Here is a 16,387-nt window from a genome sequence, read left to right as displayed (position 1 = left end):
AAAGTTAGCAATTATTCCCCTTCCCGTCAGTAAATAGAAGTTGCTATTCACTTCCGAACTAGAAATCAGCGCGCGCGAACAACACTCCTCAGTTGTGTAGTATATACTGACCTTGGTTATCATTGGAAGCTGTTATGGACCTTTGCCAGCTATTATTGATCACCTCATCCCAGGTCCGTTCGTTAGGGTAAAATTCTTGGGCTGAGGATATCACGGACTTCAATGAATGTGTATGTGTCATCGTCATCGCGCAAGCTGGGAGGGGTTTGATGAAGTTATGAAAGAGGTAAAATTTAAGAGCCTGAAGGATCCCGAAGGTTTTACGAAGGGGTTCTGGAAGTGAAAACTTAGTAACCCAATGAAGGACTTGCAAAACTTACGAAGAGTAGCAGAAAAGGTCCCGAACAGTCGTGCAATTCGATTGGGGGATATCCATGTGTTCGCCCTCCCTATGAGTCCCCCTATGTCAGTTTCAATACTTCCCACTAGTCTTTGCGGGTGAACATATTTTACTCGGCAGCCATGCCTGTTATCCAGTAGTCCACAGGTTTGTACCGACTTTGGAAATAACTTTACCCTAAAATATCACATCAGGAGAATGATAGCCGTGTTTTCGTTTTCGTAATTTGGCCAGCTTTGTTCTCGTTGGTTACAGGCTATGCGGATTAAATTAGGAAGAAGTTATCCGCTATGTTTGTTTTCATACTGCAGGTGAGGTTCATTATCGTCCAAATCTTATTACCTCTGTAAAAAAGGTCTTCAGAGCTATCTGTGCATGGTCTTCAGTTAGCATATTGTAAAATTGCAATGCAGGGTAGCATTTCCGTATGAACTCACTGTGTAGACAGCTTTTCGATTTAAGGAAACAATGGTGAAAACATGAGATAACCTTTGGGACCAATGCTTTGTACGGAAATCTAATGAGATAGTATCGAGTACAGTATGAAATAAGGTACTGAGCTGGATTGCAGAATTATTTTTGTTTGAATTTGAGTATACTGTTGATCAGTAATGAAGTCTGTATCTTACTTGTGAGTATTCTACTTGCGATTATTCCACGTACGATGTCTGGCGAACAGAAGCCCCGTTCAAACGGTCTTGATAGTCGATAATGGTTTCAACTACCACAAACTATCATGCACTATCAGCGATTATCTCAACTGTCATGTAGTTTCGGCATGTTCAAATTCGACTTGACAATATACGAATAGTTTTTGCCGTTTGAACGGGGAGATGATAGTAAACGATAGTTTTACAATCAGCAGTTTCGCTAAAAACAGACTCAAGTCAAAATGGCTAATGGTAAAATGACTGTAGTGGCGATCAAAATTTCGTATAACGCCTTGTAGTTCATTTTTATTATCTGCTAGTAGTCTTCAGTATCTTCAACTTGCAACTTCCTGACTAAAATTTCACATGCCACCAAAATTGCTGACCTTGTGTCAGTGTGCATCATATTTGAATACAACTTTGAATCCTCAAAAACTTTTCAAGTAATAACCAAAAAAGAAGCAAACATTAATAACGATTTGCTCACATGCGTTAACAGTATGTGTCTATGATAGCATTGCTTTGTGTGCTAAATTTCATTTTTACAAACCACTTTTGGATTTCTTGTGGGTTATGAACCCAACCAATGAAAATTGAATGGAAAACAATAGGTCATTTGAAATGTGAACAGAAACACTGGCATGATTTGTGCCAGACTTTTAGGTACTGAGTGATAACAACAGCTGTTTTCTACATTTAAATGAAAATGTTGACTGGTTGGATTATCAGTCTATCGCTGTATCACTGCTTTTTTGGGGGGTTTCTTAATTGTTACAGGACTTTGATTCAGATGATATCTGAAACAAGGCTTGCTTCTGTTTTTCTGTAGTTGACCCTTTACCTCCCAGAAGTGATTAACATGTTATTTCTCCCTGTAACATCCATACAGTACTGAACAAGTAGGTAATGAGAATACTCAAACTTATTAGGTAAAAGTTACCTTGATTTAATACCGAATTCTCCCAGCTACTTCACAAGGAAATGCATAGCAGCTAGAGGGGAGAATTAACCATCAGATCATGGGAGCTAAAGGTTTAAGAAATTTACTGCTATGAAGAAAAAAAGAAAACAGTCAAACTACATTATTTTGTAGAAGAAAATTAATTTGACCTAAATTCATCTTAGACTGCAGTATAAAGTTTTTATTGAAATAATTATTCACCCAAGTGTTGGTGAAAGAGACATGTTTAACTTGCCACCTTAATTGTCTCTGTAAATATCCTCCACTATTCCCCTTCACTGTAGTTAATGACTGTGTGATATTTGATGAGAGCACAAAGAAAGATCAAAACAATTTCTTTGAATAAATTTTTTTAACATCACATTAAAAGCTGTCATGTCTGCTCTATAACAGATGCATGCCAGCATTTTAATCAGTTTTTTAGGTACAGTAACAAAGTAATGATAAGTGATGCTTTATTTAATTAACGAACCAACAGGTTCATGACTGAAAATTTCTACCTCAAAATTTTTATGCTATTTTGAAGTGATTATTGTATAATAATCTTTTCTTTAAGATAATGAGTCAGCAGAGACGTCAAACACTGGATGAGTGGACCAAAATTGTTGAAATGGTTCTATTTCACAGTGCCTGTTCTGCTTCACAACTTATTACCAGTGAGTGAACCAGGTAAAAAAAATTGATGTAGGCCAAGTTCTGGTCTACTTAACTCACTTCTTATTTGCAGTCTGTCTTGCTACTGTTTCTTTCTTTTTTGAATCTGAAAGATTTTTAGATTATGAATTATTTTTTCATTGTGAAAGACATGACATAATGCCTTTTCTTCAAAACTTGTAGTCTGAATTTTTCAGTGAAATATTTCTGGCATGAATGACTATCTTGCTGGGTGGTACCCTGATTAATCTGACTGCCAGTCTCTTACTGGCTGCTTGTCTCAGTCACTAACAGTTTATCTAACTGTATGTCTGACCAATTGAATAACAGCCATAAATTATTAGTTGGAACAACCAAGCTGACTGAGACATGCTCACAGACATGCTGACTACTGCTGTAACTGACCATGTGAGTGTCATATTTAGTGACATATCAATTGACTCTAACAGACTCACTTATTGACTGCCTATCTGCTGGTCTTATTATTCTATGACTCATCCATCATAATTTTCTGTTAATTGCTAGATTGAATGATCAACTTTTTTAATGATATACTGATTTACTAACCATCTGACTTGGACTTAAGATGTACTTACTCACTGACTGGTTGACGGACTCATTGATTTCCAAACTGGCTGCCCAAGTTACCACTTATCCATTCGGTGCCAGCTTGAATGACAAAGTTCCTTACTGATATGGTGATTTATTGACTGTGTGACTGGCTAAATGACAGACTTATTTACTGACAGAATGACTGACTTGCTGATAGACAGACTCGTTGATTGAGTGACTTACTGTCTGCAAAACACTGAATTTTTAACTTGTGTATCAAATGCTGCCTTGAATGTCCAGCTTTCTTACTGAGCTAACCTGACAAAACCTCACCTCTTGACTTTCAGATTTACCTTCACGCTTGTTGTCTGACTCACTAACCTACCAATAGACCAATTAACTGACTGGTATATTTAGGTGTATTAACTTACGTATTAACTGCTGGCTAGAATAAGCAACTTGATGATGATACATTTTACCCTGTCTCATTGCCCAGTTTGTTGATTGATCAACTGGCTGACTGACTGAATTGATTTACTGACTTTATTGACCGACTTGATAGGCTGACTTTATGGACCTACTTGATGGACTGACTTGATTGGCTGACACTCTACTAACCTATCCATTGTCAAATTACTGACTGATTGTTCATTGGGGTGTTTTCACTCACTTATCAACTGCTGGCTGAAATAATCAACTTGTTGACTGATACATTTACATTGATGTAAAAAAGGATTGACTAAACAATTAGCTAACTGATTGACTTGTCAACCTGCTAATGAACTTGTGGTTTCAATTATGACCAACTTGCTGACTGTCTCACTGACTTACTGATCTCTTAACTGTGAGATTCAGTGGCTGACTATCTGTCTCACTAACTAACTAACTGGCTTGCTAACTGATGTATAATAAGCTGATTAACTTTTAAAAAAACTGAGTCGCAGAAAACATTTATGAATTAGCAGGCATACTCATCAATTTACTCATAAATTGACCAACTGACTGACTGACTTAAATGATGGCTTAAATGATCAACTTGCCACATGATACATTTACTCAAGCATTCAGACTTATAAAGAACCTCTGTACCATCAGACTTGCTGGATGACTGAATTACAGACCTACTAAATCACTAAAATGAGGTGGAATTACTAACTGACTGACTATCTGCGCAACTGTTTGAGTGAGTATCTTATTGATAGAGTGACTGATTCATTAAATGACTCACAGACATGTCAGCTTTTATGACAGAATCAGTGACCGATTCACTGATGTATTGACTAACTTAATTAGTAACGGTCTGTCTCTCTAATCAATGGACAGACTGGTTGACAGACTGACAAATCCTATAAACCATCGATGGACTCACTGGATAATTAAGAAACTCTGCAGTTATTGATTAATTGAGTTAGTGACTGACCATTAGAATGACTTGCTGAGCTATTGAGTGACCCTTGCAATGAATCATTGATGACTCACTTGCTGATTCACTCTTTGACCAGAAAACTCAAAGACAAAATGACTGAAGTGTTGTCTTGAGTAAAGTGGGGGGCTCGCTTGCTGATGATCTTATTCATTAACAGACTGACTACAAGTTATTAAGCAAGAAAAGACCTTCTTACAGACCAATTAACTACTAGGCAAACTGATATAAGACTGCACAGAAATGAATTGACTTACCACAACCAAAAAACGGTGATGTTTGTGCAAGATTGCACGACTGACTGGATGACTGTCTGACTAAAAAGCTGATGGACTGACCTACTGACTGACTGACTGACAAACTGACAGACTGACAACTGATGTACAGAATAACTGACAATTTGCATAGATGCCAACTTTTGAAAATCTGAAATCTGAAGTTGTCAAATTTGAATTTCATAACCACCCCTCTTGTTAAATTTTTTGATTGACCTCTTTTATGCAGTCTCTTTCCATTGACTAGAAGTCACTTAAATGGAGCACATAATCCTAAAAAAGAAAAACACAAATTGAACTTTCCTTGAACAGAAAATCTAATTATTTTCTTATGGACTTGAAATTTCATCCTTTATCAGTGAGATATTTCAAGAGAGTCGTCACAGGTATCACTGATGAACTGAGTGTCAATGAGTGAGTAGCTGAGGGACTGATAAACTGTCTAACTGAGTACTTAACAGATTTATCAGCTTACTGATGGCTGATTGATTTACTGACTAGAACTGCAAAACCAAACACTTGTCCTTATAACAACTTTCAATTATTCTTTGGGAAAAAAGAACCCTGCTCTCAATGTGTGGGCTTCATTACTGCAAAATCTGCCTTGCAAAGTTCATTTCTATGCTTCCTTGTTCTTATGCTTACATATAGCTGTCAGGTTCACAAGTTTTTTATGCTTATGGTTTAGTTTTCATTATGTGGCTTGCATTAAAAATTTATTTGCAAATAGTCTGAAGCATCCCTCCACTAGCCCACTAAAACACCTAATTTCCCAACAGAGCATGCACATAGCTATAAATACTTTGTAACCAAGATTGATTTTTGCTTGTCAAAAGGTTCAAAACTTGTTAACAAAGCACTTGAAATTGATTGTAGGTATTATTGTATTTTTTTTACTGAGACAACTATCAAACTCTTTTATATTACAGAACTCAAAACCTTATTTTGAGAGGGAGGCATGAAAGATTTCCTGTTTCTATCCCATGGTAAGAAGGATGCTCTTCCGCTGAATGAGTATCCCTGGATTTTTGGTAGTGGTGTGGATTTCATGAGGTAAGTATTGATATGGACAACATACAAATATTATAGTCTAGTTTTTCTAGTTTAGTCTAGTTTTTACAAATATTAAAGTCTAGTTTTGGTCCCCAAGAAAGAGGACAAACTGTTTTGGACACTGGACTGTCTTTATGTGCTGATCAGGTGTTTGACTTTGTACAAGAGATGGGTGACTGAAAGCTGACCTGCGAAGGAGTTGGTTTCACCCTACACAACTCTTCCTTAGTCTCAATCTGTGATGTGAAGACTTGGTCCCCAAAAAAGAGAATAAACTGTTTCGGCCACTGGACTGTCTTTATGTGCTGATCAGGTGTTTGACTTTGTGCAAGAGAAGGGTGACTGAAAGCTGACTAGCTAAGGAGTTGGTTTCACCTTTCATAACTCTTCATTAGTCTTGATCTGTGATGCAAAGACTTGGTCCCCAAAAAAGAGGATAAACTGTTTTGGCCACTGGACTGTCACTATGTGCTGATCAGGTGTTTGACTTTGTACAAGAGATGGGTGACTGAAAGCTGACCCACTAAGGAGTTGGTTTCACCCTGCATAACTCTTCCTTAGTCTCGATCTGTGATGCAAAGACTTGGTCCCCATAAAAGAGGATAAACTGTTTTGAACACTGGACTGTCTTTATGTGCTGATCAGTTGTTTGACTTTGTACAAGAGATGGGTGACTGAAAGCTGACTTGCTAAGGAGTTGGTTTCACCCTGCACAACTCTTCCTTAGTCTTGATCTGTGATGCAAAGACTTAGTCCCCATAAAAGAGGATAAACTGTTTTGGACACTGGACTGTCTTTATGTGCTGATCAGGTGTTTGAATTTGTACAAGAGATGGGTGACTGACAGCTGACCTGCTAAGGAGTTGGTTTCACCCTACACAACTCTTCCTTAGTCTTGATCTGTGATGCAAAGACTTGGTCCCCATAAAAGAGGATAAACTGTTTTGAACACTGGACTGTCTTTATGTGCTGATCAGGTGTTTGACTTTGTATAAGAGATGGGTGACTGAAAGCTGACCCACTAAGGAGTTGGTTTCACCCTGCACAACTCTTCCTTAGTCTTGATCTGTGATGCAAAGACTTGGTCCCCCAAAAAGAGGATAAACTGTTTTGAACACTGGACTGTCTTTATGTGCTGATCAGGTGTTTGACTTTGTACAAGAGATGGGTGACTGAAAGCTGACCCACTAAGGAGTTGGTTTCACCCTGCACAACTCTTCCTTAGTCTCGATCTGTGATGCAAAGACTTGGTCCCCATAAAAGAGGATAAACTGTTTTGAACACTGGACTGTCTTTATGTGCTGATCAGTTGTTTGACTTTGTACAAGAGATGGGTGACTGAAAGCTGACTTGCTAAGGAGTTGGTTTCACCCTGCACAACTCTTCCTTAGTCTTGATCTGTGATGCAAAGACTTAGTCCCCATAAAAGAGGATAAACTGTTTTGGACACTGGACTGTCTTTATGTGCTGATCAGGTGTTTGAATTTGTACAAGAGATGGGTGACTGACAGCTGACCTGCTAAGGAGTTGGTTTCACCCTACACAACTCTTCCTTAGTCTTGATCTGTGATGCAAAGACTTGGTCCCCATAAAAGAGGATAAACTGTTTTGAACACTGGACTGTCTTTATGTGCTGATCAGGTGTTTGACTTTGTATAAGAGATGGGTGACTGAAAGCTGACCCACTAAGGAGTTGGTTTCACCCTGCACAACTCTTCCTTAGTCTTGATCTGTGATGCAAAGACTTGGTCCCCCAAAAAGAGGGTAAACTGTTTCGGCCACTGGAATGTCTTTATGTGCTGATTGGGCGTTTGACTTTGTACAAGAGGTGGGTTACTAAAAGCTGACCCTTTCTAGGGTCAGTGTCATAGTGTATTTTCACTGAATGCTAGCCTGAGACCAGTTTTGTCCGGCGTGATGCTTTTATTTTTACCACGAGTAGGACAAACCTATTTTTCACACAGTTTGTAAGAGACTTTGTCAGGATTGTTAGGACTGTTCTCATTATTATATGACCTTCTTTACCTTCCTTTTCCCTGTTGATAACACAAATTCCTGGAGGTCACACATTGGTAGGGGCCAGTGACACAACAGACGATTCTATACACTGATTGTAACGATTGCCAGCGAAAGTTGTCAGTAAAATATGGCTTTGGGCCTGTTAAGTTACTGGCAATTTCAAAAAATTGGCTCCGAGTCTGCTTTGTGAATACCGGTGAATAAAATTACCGATATCTGGTGTGCGATTGGCATATGGAGTCGTCTAGTGTATCATGTTAGGACTAAGTAAGGAGCAATTATTTGTCAGATCAGTCAGTGATGAGTAGCAGTCTTCTTGGATTGTATGTCATCATCTTTTATTCAAACTTGTTGTGATTGTTATAAGAATGATGTACTATCTCAATCTTAGGACATGCAACCTTAATCATATCCACTCACTAATTACCTGGAAGGGCTTCCCCTTCCGTTCACTTTTTAAATTAGTTATATGAAGAAATATCCCTTTCTTAAGTCAAGGAGTGCTGTCATGGTATTTTGAATCGTGTTTTATCACTCACTCATGCCCATCATGCCGTGTGGCACGTAGGGCGGCAATCGTGTTTTATGGGGCACACAAAATTGTCTTAAACCACCCATTTGGGTAATTTAGGTAGACACCAAATGTGTTCCTAAGAAAAGATAACTACAAGCGTGAATACGAGGGAAAACAATACAAAATAGATTGTGTAGTAAACTGGGTCTTTAAAAATCACCATGAAGATTCTAAGTAACCTAAGTAGGGAAAAGCATTATCCATCCAACATTGTTTTCGCACTTTACGTTGAGTTTTGACACACTCGCATTTTTTTCGTTATCCAGGTTAAAACTTAGAGTTGGTCTGAAAGAGTATATTTGCTGACGTACAGTTTACTCGGATGTAGTCTTTCACCATCAGAAACAAACTTGATAAGTTTAAGCTTTAATTAAACGACAAGATTTTTTACGTGTGGTACAGTTGAACGAAACGAATGTACAATTTAACAAAGTACTTTATGTACAGCATTAGAACTGAGTGGCCATTCGCGTCTTTATGGAGTTCAGTTAAAAATGAGTGCTTATTGGTGTCATATCGTGTATTATAATGTTGCAATGTGGCTGATTCGAAAGTCTCTCTTCATCTTTTCACAGATTTCTTGAAGAATGACTATCTCAAGAACCAAGATCAAATATGAACGTTCAACCACCCAAAGCTAAATACCAAGAAACACGATCACCTTAAGCACGAGACCAGAGACAAATATCAATCTTGGAAAGCAAAATTGGATCGACCCCAAATTCAGGGAATAAAATGAAAAAATTGGGGTTCGATCCGTTCACCATCCCCCACCCCACCTACCTTGGAAAGAAATCAAAGACGGTTCCCCGTCCATCGTTCCCCAGAAGACAGTTTCCTAACTCTAGATAAAAGTCATCTAGCGTGTGGTACAAACATTTTTTTTATTAATATTATAGTATAACCTCCTAATGTAAGTAACAATCCTTTTTTACATCAATTCAGTTGCATTTTTTTAGTTACAAGAATTTAATTACCACTTTTTCAATACAGTTGTGTTTCCCCCGACCAACCTCCCCCGCCACGCCCACCTCCTGTGGCAGTTTTGGTAAGTTTTTAAAAAAGTTCTCTACCTAGTGGTAGTAACATTTAAAGGTCTTATTACGCATGTATGTTACATGATGTTGTCGCCAGAAAGTACGCAGCTCTTACAAATACTAAAAAAAACTGCCTTTAATAGGTGGGTGTAGTGGGGGACGGTAGCGGATCGACCCCCGATTTTTACCAATATCTCCTTCCAATTTTCATATTTGTCCAAGCTATCAGGGTAAACGTAAATATTGGGAGAGACAAATGATTCAAATATTTCCTTCCTTTCTGCGTTGTTTCTTTCTCCTGTCTTGGTATAGACTAAGCGTCTCCTCGGTGTAATTAAACTATATTAGCTTTTCTTCATCTGACAAAAAGCTAATATTTTCCTGCCTTTCATTATTGATTTCTTAGGCCCAATCTTTCCGGCTTCTTTGCTCCCTCTAGCAATCTGGAGAAAGGTTAAGGATACAAATATAATCTGTACTTCTGTTTGAACGGGCTGCAAATAAACAGAGTATCATTCAACACGAAAGCTGTTTCAGTGTACTGTTCAAGTCTTTGAGGTTTGACAAATCACAATGTACAACTCTATCAGATTGACGAAGGCATCTCTATAGTGAAATAAAGCAAAAAGCAAACGGTGATAGATAGAAACAAAACGGAGGGTGAAACTATAAGCGAGGTGCTCTCAAATCCCTCGGGCAGCGTGAATTCTGCTTTCGGCGTGGAATTTGCGTATTTCAACTTGCGTTTGCATGTGGCTTTCTGAAATGGCTTCGCATTACTGAATTCTGTGAAGCAAATTTCCCGTATTTCTTGATAACTTGAAAAACAATTTCGGTGAATCTTAGTCCATGGAGAACCACCTGCGGAGTTGTATGACTTGAATTTGATTGATATATTTAATTTGTTTATTTGTACTACAAATAGACAGTGGCCGACTCGCTAATTGCTTGAATTGCACGACTAGGAAATAACAAGTGCAAACTAACAAATGTGCCTTATAATTTGATTTTGACGGAACAAAGAGGCGAAAACATTCCAACAAGCCATTAAAACCACACTTTGCGTTTACTTTGACACTTTATGCATTCAAATTTTAGTTTCCCATCAGCGATAGGATCAATTTCTCAAGGTTTTGAGTCCTACTATTACTGATTCATGTCTAGATAGGTTTCTGTAGAATATGACCATGGACTCAATAAATTGAAGAACTTTCTAACCTGTAATCGGTACATCGACATCTCAACTTGGATATTTCGATCCCCGTAGACATCATATACGATTCCTCCATAACTGTAATCTTCAACTAAAACAATGTCTACCTGAAAAAGAAAGTTCGAGTAAAACGTATTTGCAGGTGCGAGCCCGATACTGTATGTAATTTGTTTAGTACTATACAAAGACATCAAAAAACAAAATTAAACTTTAACTGAATTAAGCAGAGCCAAAGTTAACTCCATTTTTGTGCAAAAAACAGTGACAATGTAGCACAAGTACAACAAAGTTATCTAGGCATTATCTCACCAGGAAATAAACAGGTGATGGGTAGCTTTAGATGTTGTTAAAGGCAACACTACCTTATCACATAGCTACTGGCCTTTACAACAAAATAGGAATAAAAGAAACGTCTCAACTGAACGAATATTAAAGTCAGAGTTTGGCAAGAGAATATTGTCCACGAAAGGCCCTAAGGCACCTTCTTTTCCAAATACCCCCCGTTCCCCCAATAACCTTTTTGAGAGAAACCTTCAACAATTTAGAGTGGACCACACAACCTTCCTCTAACAAAAGTTCAAAACTGGCTGAGACTCTAACATTCTATACAAAATCTAACCGTAACTTCTCACTATAAGTAGAGACAAATAAAGATGTGTACACGGTTACCTTTAATCAGTCTTGAGTTGTGTATGTGTTGATCAATTTGAAACTTTAACATCTCCCCCTGGACAACCCTTTGAGCACTTGAGTCTGGTTTGTTCGAATTTCCACCCCATCCCCTGGGGGCAAAAATTGTGTTCAAATGCCCCGCCCAATTTTTTTTTTTTTTTTAACACCTATATGTAGAATTCAAGTGGACAGTGTTGACTGCTGAGTGAACAATTTAAGAGATGTATGGAGGAAAATTCTCTCACAGATTTGACTCCCAACCCCACCCAAAAAGTTGCAACTTACAAATACAGGAAAACATCCACTGGGTAGAGGCAAAAGCACTAAAATTTCACATACTATTGGCCAAATTTCCTTATTTATAGGTATGGGAATGCGTGATAGTGAGATTACATAGTTATACATACATTCATAATTAAGCGGAAAATACAGTGCAAATAAATACCTGTTGATGACTAGCTCTTTAGTGAAGAAATATTTGGTTTGATGTGTAAAGATGACGTCTTTATGTAACTTCAGCTGTGGCTTTTGTTTCACATGGAGCTAAAACAAAAATGGTTTGAACACAGTAAATGGGGTTGTTCTTGTTTGAGATGAAGATGGTGGAAAAAGTGTAGTAACATGAGTAACTAGTGCTTTATTAGGCTCTGACCCCATACATCTGTACAAGGATTGTAATATGTTACAAAAAGTTGCATCTTGGCCAGTGAGAACATAATGAACATTGATATAAAAATAACAATGACACAGGTTTAACTCATCCAGATAAAAAATTGTTTGAAAGCTTAAAATGCTGCCATAGTCAGTTGTTGAAACAGCTGTACAGACAGGAAAAAAAGAGGTATGTGCCATGTTTTGACAATTAACTTTTCAATCATCAACAGTGAGGCAGTATTCAGGCCCACAAGGTGTAACAGAGTCAAGACTTACTACTGAGAAATGGCCCTATACATCTTATTTTAAATTTAAGGGTTAGATATTTTTTCTCATTCATAATGGCCCTTTACAGTATCCCAGACCATCTCGGCAGTGGGAAAGGATGTTGAAACCATCAAGCAGAAATAATCATATGAAAAGGCAATAACTCATCTGGAAACCCAATTATGTTCAGTCTGTAACCATTCAGCATAAATGAATTAACAATACTACTAGTCTCTTGGTAAATTTATTGATAGATTATTCATTCAGTTGGTCAATCAGCCAGGCAACCAGCCAGGCAACGAGCCACCCAGCCTGCCTGCCAGCCAGCTAGCTAGTCATTTGGTCCGTCAGTTGGTCTGTCAATAAGTTAGTGCATCTGTTGGTCAGTCAGTCTGTAAGTCAGTCAAACAATCAGTCAATGAATCAGCCAGTTGAACAGCCAGTGAGTCCATCTGTTTGTCAACCAGTCAGTAAGTCAACCAGTTAGTCAGTCAATCAATCAGCCAGTTCACTGGTCAGAAAGTCCATCTGTTGACAAGTCAGTCTGTCCATCAGTCAGTCATTTAGTCAGCAATTTGGCCAACTAGTCAGTTGGTCAGTCAGTCAGTAAGTCAGAGCATTTGTTGGTCAGTCAGGCAGTGTCAATCAGCTAATCAATCAATCAATGGATCGATCAACAAGCTTTTAAACCAGTCAGTAAGTCTATTTGTCAATCAGTTAATCATTCAGGTAGTTTTTTTTTTCTGTTCATTGATCAGTCAGTCAGTCTGTCAGTCATTTATAACATCATGTTACATTGCAGGAGAATGAAACAATACAATTTTCATGAGCTCAAAGAAGACACCAATTCTGTCACTTCATTGGTTGACTAAGTTGACCCACTTGTATTCACCCTTACGCACCAAAAACTATAAGTCAAGATCAACCAACATTTCTGCTCTAACCTTAAGGAGTTATGACTGTCTAGGACTGTCCAGCAGCAAACTGTTAACAGCCAAGTTAAGCTCAGAGCTTAATGCATAAATATCCTGAAATAATTAACATTGAATAACAGCAGAGAGGTCCATGTTAGTAAAAACTCTGCCCAAGGTCTTGAGTACTGCCTGATGCCATAGGCTGAGGGAACAATTTTTCTCAATACAGACCAACCTAGGCTGGCAAATAACACTTTTATTTTTTCCTAAAACTTAATGAAATCCTTTATTTATGGATGTAAATTAGGCAAGATCCTCCATAAACTGAACAATTTTTGAACAAGTGAAAGGTAGTTGAAACAGAACTAATGCAAATGAAAGAGAGAGGCTTCACCATAACATTTTTATTTGTGTAATGAAAAGGTTGATCTAAAAGGCTTCCAAACAAACTTTGAAACAATTTTTTAACAAGTATCAGTCATGATCTGACACCTGTCAATTAGAGAGCACATAAGGAAAAAAAAAAGCACATGTACATGTTTGAAAAAATAACAGCACTGGTTTGGCAAACAAACTCAAGTTCAATGACTGTCTTGTTAATATCTAATGAGAGTAAGGAATTCAAAATTCAAAATTCAAAATTAAAATCCAAAATTCTGTAGACCTCTCAATCAGTTTTAAAACGATCCTGTGGGAAGAGACTGGGGAGAAAATGTAATTTTTGCAGAAGATACATTGTGAATTATAAAATAATTCAAATAGTACACTCGCTCTGATTGGCCATAAAGCCATTTTACACGAGCATATGTAAACATAGTTTTTGTTCCTCTTTCATTAGTTATTTTATAAAAGAAATGTAAAATGGTTTCCGTGTTTACATAGCCTGATGTACCTTCCACTAATTAAATAATCCATACTCATAGTTTCCTTTTTTTGTTGGAACATTTGAGCACTCAGCAGCCACTAACATTTCTTAATCAACATTTCAGTGAAGAATATAGAGACCTCACATTACTTCCAGATTAAACTGACTTGGAATCCAACTAGGCTTTACTACTAATACTGTTTGGCACCTGGTGAGTGCATTGCCATGTTATTTGTCACACAAAGTTTATATGTTTTAATAATTAAAAGCCATCTTTTGGTCTGAGCACAGAAAACATTTGGGTAAAGAACATAAACAAATTGAAAATACAAGACCACATTTTCAGAAAATTGTTAAAATAATATTTTGTAACTAGTATGACGTGGCATTTCATCTTAGCCAAGAGACAAATCAGATATGTTTTGAACATTTCAAGCAAACTCGTTAAGCATGGCACTCAAAATCCTGTTTGCAAATTCAAGATGTTAGCATTCAATTCACATTGTTACTCACTTGCTCCATTCTAATCTTTAAGACAATCAATTCATGCTTTAACACTTTGATTAAACATGTTATTCTCTGCTTCCCCTAATAAGTTTGCTTTTTTCCCCAAATTCATGCTACTGTCTTTTTACATATACTTGGGGGGGGGGGGGTGGGACAAAGGTGTAAATTTTTGCCTGAGCACATTGAGTAATCAATATATTTATCAAAATGAGGTCTGTTGTCATAGGCCCTATGCTAAAATGATCTAAGTAGTTTCCCTTCTTCTCACTCCATCAATGATCAAAATATATAAATGACTGTAAATACCGGTACATGAAAATTATTTATGTGAACTTCAATTGAAGAAATGAATATGGAAGCAATCCTTGCAGTTATGAACACTACTTAGGAAGTGGTGAAAATAAAGCCCGTTGGCTCATTTGGTAGAGAACTGCATCAGTATCACAGAGGTCATGGGTTCAAATCCTGTATGAACCTGAATATTTTTCAGGCCTTATTTACACTACTACTTAAGTAGTGTTCATAACTACGAGGATCGCTTCTATATTTGATCAAAATACATCTTAGTAGACCTTAAAGACATAGAGCAAACATACAGAGGAATACATAGTTGGAAAAAAGAGGGCTCCAAAGTCTTGAAATTGAATACCAACTGAAGAATTAATGTTGAAATACCAACACAGTTCATAATAATTATCTAGCATGCAATTAAATAATACTTTTTTTGTGCAACACTTAGGTCAACAGAGGATAAGATAAACATGAACTAGATTACGTTCACACAAAAAATTTTTCACATCGTATATAAGAATATGTAATTTTAAAACTGTCAGAAAATTTAATTTTACTTTGTCAGCACTTTTTAAATTTCCCGCAAAACACTGAGAACTATTTGTACTTATACTGGTGGAATGTCAAAATGATCCGATTACATTACAAGCTTATTCAATAACTTAAAAGAACAGGGAGCAGAAATAAATTGAAACAACATGCTCATCAACCAGTCTTTTTGTTTATGTTTTTCACTAACCTCAGCAGTTGATCTACATGTCACACGTGGTTTCCATTTCAGAGTATTAAAACCGCTGAGACGTCATTTTTTCCATCCAAACACCATCTGAAAAGAGCCGTCGTATATTATTAGGCAAGTGAAGATTGTGGTACCGTTTTTGCTCATCTTTTGGTCTCAAAATAGGCAGTTCATTTCGCAGTTCAGAACAGCACAGTTGAACACTCAAGATATAGGCCGTCATGATGGCACAACACAGCGGTCAATTGTAAGGCATGCGCAAGGGCGTTAATTTTGGCCAGCCTCACACCAATTTCCCGCGCAAAATGAGTAAATATTATTGTTCCCAGTTTTTTTGACTGAGAGAGCACATATCTCACGCAACACGCGCAGTAACACGCTTTTGGCGAGCAGCAAAAAATCGCCAAGACTATCATTTAAAAATAAAATTCTAATCCTGTAAACGTGTATTGAAAGATAGATGGTGGAATAGAGAGGGATAGTGAAAGTATGCTCTTGACATTTATTATACTATAGCAGGAGCCCATTACTGTAATGGGCTCCTGACTACAGCCTATTCCAATTACCGAGGAAGTGTGTGTATATGTACATACCTTGGGTTTCCGCAGGAACCCATCAAGTAATGGGTTCCTGGTTTCCGTTATCTATGGATGTTTCTAAAGATAGA

General features: G+C 37.5%; 2 long non-coding RNA genes across 2 annotated transcripts; one reads left to right on the top strand and one right to left on the bottom strand.

Moving 5' to 3' along the window:
- The first annotated feature begins 654 nt into the window (after positions 1-654).
- On the top strand, positions 655-10,102 carry LOC136283727 (uncharacterized). Its single transcript, XR_010718902.1, has 4 exons — positions 655-711; positions 2,568-2,680; positions 5,845-5,968; positions 9,137-10,102. It is a non-coding gene; the product is annotated as an uncharacterized lncRNA (long non-coding RNA).
- LOC136283722 (uncharacterized) lies at positions 9,977-15,872 on the bottom strand. The gene is made up of 5 exons (XR_010718901.1): positions 15,721-15,872; positions 13,349-13,432; positions 11,929-12,026; positions 10,817-10,918; positions 9,977-10,092 (listed from the first exon to the last, which is right to left on the bottom strand). It is a non-coding gene; the product is annotated as an uncharacterized lncRNA (long non-coding RNA).
- Positions 15,873-16,387: the final 515 nt, after the last annotated feature.

Source organism: Pocillopora verrucosa, chromosome 1 (genome assembly GCF_036669915.1).
Source record: "Pocillopora verrucosa isolate sample1 chromosome 1, ASM3666991v2, whole genome shotgun sequence".
NCBI classification, from domain to species: domain Eukaryota; kingdom Metazoa; phylum Cnidaria; class Anthozoa; order Scleractinia; family Pocilloporidae; genus Pocillopora; species Pocillopora verrucosa.
Note: the sequence above shows the minus strand (reverse complement) of the source record. Positions and strands in the feature narration are given on the sequence as shown.